Raw genomic sequence first — 4,807 nt, forward strand, 5'->3', positions numbered from 1 at the left:
AGATGTCTTAGATTCATAATAACTTCAAGACTTTCTGGCATTCCTGCAGTATGCTCTTCAGAAGAAGATGAAGAAAAGATGTGCCCTGAATAAATGCCTTATCTTGTCTGTGTCAGTGGGTAAACTTCTATGCCCCTGAGGCTATGACTAAATCAAGAGACTCATTTTGAAAAAGAAATAAAGTTGTCATAACATAGCACATTTGGTAAAATAAATAAAAAATACAATCTATATAACGTGAGGTCAGGGAGTCATATCACAAACAAAAATCCTCTGTTATTCTGGTGGCTGATATATGATATACATAAATGATAACAAAGAAGACCAGAAGCTAACAAAAAGTTTAATTTCTTAAATAAACCATTTATAAACCTTACAAAATATTTCAAGAAATAGATGCAGTCCCAGCTCAAGTGATAAGTAAGAACTTATCCCAAACATACATTTATCTGAATTAAGTTTTCTCTTCAAAAAAGCACTTTCATGAAAATAAAAGATAATCTCTTTTTTAAAAACAGAATTACTTTGCACAACCCCAGATATTAACAGATTTTTAAGTGAAATAAAAATTACTTGGTAACATGAAATATATGAAAAACCATTTCAAGTATGAGAGCAACAGTGAGTCTAAATCTATTTATACTCTAATAACAACAATGTCAAATTGCAAAGAAATGAGAAAATTGATAACCGTTGATTGAATATTCTTATATGAATATGTTATCTTAGGAAATTTAACTTTATTGTATGTTAGATTTATCGGAGGAGCAAGGAGTCTAATTTATCTAGTTTGTCCTATGCACCCATTTCCCAACTGACTGAATTCATGGATGATTTACCTATGTATTTTTTATTCCACTGGAAAATTCCACCAATTGTGAATATATGCTCTTCATTGTAACTGTACATTATGGATTCATAGCACCAGTCACGGAGCTGGAAACAAACTTACAAAATCTTCCATTTAATTCACTCTTCCATCAAAAAAAGGAAAGTGTAGGGACTTCTGGCAAGAGAGTGTAATACACAGACAACTACAAAGATCCTCTGCAACAAAGAAATAAAAAGTCAATTGAAACAGATACAGAAGATAATCCTGGAACCCTAACCTTTGAAGAGAAGGATAAAGAAGTAGATTAAATACCAGGCAGTAGAAGAATCTGAATGAAAACAGTGAATAAAGAGATAAACAGAGCAGCGGACTGCTGGCTGTCCTGACGGCAAGGTCAATTTCAGTATTTATAAGTGGTGTTTTGATATAGGCAGCAACTTGAGAATTGGCTCTGCCTCCTGAGGACTGCATGGGCAACTGCACTGGTGGCTGACAGCCAGAAAGGAAAACAGCAAACAAGGAGACAAAGAGAGCTGTGGGCATTCTGTTGTCCTGAGGGCATGGCCACTTTGAATATTTGCAAGTGGCTTTTCCACTTGGGCAGCTACCAACCAACAGGCTCCATTTGTCAAGGACAGCACTGGAAGCGCAGTGGAGACTAAAAACTAGAAAGGAATGATATAACCCTTGTTATGCTTGTACTCCACACCCTCTTGGTGAATGGAGGTATGACCACCCCCCACTCCCACCCACATTCTGGACTGGCAAGAATTCCAGCCCAGTCTGCACACCCTGACAGAGCCACTTACCCCTAGTTTTGTTTTTCCTTGTTTTTAAATCATTCTTTTTTTCTTCCTTTCCTTCCCCAACCCCCCTTCCCAGGTTCTTGTTCCCTTCTTTTATCTTTCTTTTCTTCTTTGGCTCTTTCTTCCTTTGTTTTTCTTTTTGCATTTTTCTTAATTATTCTTTTCCTCTAGCTCTTTTCTCTTATTTTCCCACCCCAGATATTGTTTTTTACTTTTTCTGTTTGTCTTTATTTTGTCTTTTTTAAATTTTTCTTTTCATTTGTTATATTTTATTATTCTTCTCAATTTTTCTGGCTTGTTTATGCTGTTTGAGTTCTTCGTTCTCTTCTTTCTATTTACTTAGTTAGTCTAACCAGGTGGGAGACAGCAACTCTGCCCACATGACCCAACCACACCCTCACCTCTTGCAACCCCACCCACTGGGTGAGGGCCACCACACCTCTTGCTTCTGCACTAACTGATGATAGCAGCCAATATGAGACCAACTCACTTCAACTGCTCTTAAAGAACAGCTAACAGAGATCTGTGCACACACTGTCATTCTCTATCATACCTACCAGAAGATGGGTAGTGAGTACCTAAGTACTGCCAACTGGAAACAGAGGAGCACAATGGTCCTGGTTACCCACATATAGCAAAACAAAATAAAGTAAAACACACACACACACACACACACACACACAGAACCTGGCCAAATCACACTAACATATAATCACCAATTAAATACAAATACATGTCTGGAGACAACTGATTATCCCAGTCCACACAAAAAAGCAAGATAAAGTAGTACAAACAAGGGACCAAGATATAGACCCAAAAAACCTCCCTGAGCAAGAAGTGGCATTAGAACTGCCTGATAAGGAATTCAAAAGAATTATATTTATATACCTTCAACAGCTTGAGATACAAATCAAGGAAAACATGGACAAAACTCTAGAACAATTTAGGAAAAAAATATAAGAACAAACTGGCAAATTAAATAAAAATTAGAAGCCATACAAAAGCAAACAAAAATCTAGAAGATTAATACTAAGATTTAAGAAATAGATAACACATTGAATGGACAAAGGAGTGGAATCGAATTGATGAAAGATAGAATTAGTGAGATTGAGGACAAATACCTCAATACTACTTTGTTAAGGGATCAATCAGAAAAAAGATCAAAACAAAATTAAGAAAGCCTAAGATTAATGTGGAATACTATCAAGAAGAATAACTAATGAGTGACTATAATCCAGAACAGTAACAGACACAAAAACAGAGAAAATTGTTGAAGATTTGTTGGAAGAGAATTTCCCTAATAGGTTGAAAGACAAGAAGATATCCATTCAAGAAGTTCAACAAACCCCAAATAGGATGGACCCCAAAAGAAAATCACCAAGACATATCATCATCAAACTCACCAAAATCAAAGACAAAGTAAGAATCCTGAAAGCCGCATGTGAAAAATGAAAACTTACCTACAAAGGGCAACCAAAATTACTAAACTCTGACTTCTTGGCAGAAACAATGCAGGTGAGAAGGGAATGGGATGATATGTATAACACTCTGAAAGAAAAAAATTGCAAGGCAAGAATATATACCCTGCAAAACTTAGATATGATGGTGAAATTAGGACATTTCCAAATAAACAGAAATGAAGGGAATTTGTTAAAACTAGATCAACTTTACAAGAGTTGCTAAGGGAAGTTCTTTGGACAGAGAACCAACTACAGCAGACAATAACCAATGATTAACACATATGACAACATAACCCAGAAACCAAAGCAGTTATAGACGTATCCAAAGTAAAATAACTTACAAGACTGTAAACAGGGAACCAGAGACATCAATTAGTAAATTAGAACAACCATGAACTAAAAACAGAGAATAAATAGTGTATGTATAGAACTTCCAAGCGGAGAGGAAGTCCAGAAAATTGTGAGACAGAACAGACTGTTCCAAACTTGGGAAGAAAGTAAGAAATCACAGGGTAACCTCAAAGAAAAATATTAAACCTTCTCATCAAAATGAAAAACAGGAGAGACACAAATATTTAGCAAATACTAAAACAATAGCAAAGAAGGAAATTATAACAAAATTCATAAACAAAATGAGCTCAACACAGAAATTATATGGAACAAAGAAATCAGCAACACCATGAAAATACACATAACAAAAAGACAGTAATAAATTCACTGAGTAGAATATACAGAATATAAATGGATTAAATGCACCATTCAAGAGACAGAGAGTTGCAGACTGGATAAGAAAACATGACCCACCAATGTGCTGTCTACAAGAGACTCACCTTAGGCACAAAGATGAAAACAGACTATAAATCAAAGGTTGGAAAAAGATGTATCAAGCAAATGGCAATGAAAAAAAAGCAAGAGTGTCAATATTAATTTCTGATAAAATAGACTTTAAGACACAAACCACCATAAAAGAACTAACATAAGGAAGGGCATTATATAATGAATTAAAGGATTTATTAAATAAGAGATAACCATAATAAATAAATATGTATCGAATGGAAGAGCCCCAAAATACATAAAGCAGACTTTAAGAGAATGGAAAAGACAAATAGATGACTCCACAATAATAGTAGGAGAGTTTAATATACCACTTTCAATAAAAGATAGAACAACTAGAAAGAAACTCAACAAAGACACAGAAGAACTAAATAATAAGATCAACCAACTTGACCTTAAAGACATCTACAAAGCACTTCACCCAACAACAGCACAATATACATTATCATTCAGTGCACATGAAACATTTTCCAGTATAGACCATATGGTAGGCTACAAAGCAAGCCTCAATAAATTTTAAAAACACTGAAATGCTGAAAAGCATCTTTTCAGATCACAATGTTGTAAAACTAGAAATCAACACTAGGATATCAACAGAAAAAGAGCAAACACATAGAAACTAAATAACACCTTCCTTAAAAACTACTAGATAATAGAAGAAATAAAAAAGGGAATTGAAAATTTCCTTGAATCAAATAGAAAGAAAGCACAGCATATCAAAATCATTGGGACCCAGCAAAAACAGTGATCAGAGGGCAATTTGTAGCAATAAATACCACATCAAAAAAGAAGAAAGAGACAAAATCCACACCTTAACTCAACATTTCCAACAATTAGAAAAAGAGCAGCAAAAAAGAGCCTATAGTCACCAGAAG

Source organism: Orycteropus afer, unplaced genomic scaffold (genome assembly GCF_000298275.1).
Source record: "Orycteropus afer afer isolate SDZICR_OR568_19922 unplaced genomic scaffold, OryAfe1.0 scaffold00382, whole genome shotgun sequence".
NCBI lineage: Eukaryota > Metazoa > Chordata > Mammalia > Tubulidentata > Orycteropodidae > Orycteropus > Orycteropus afer.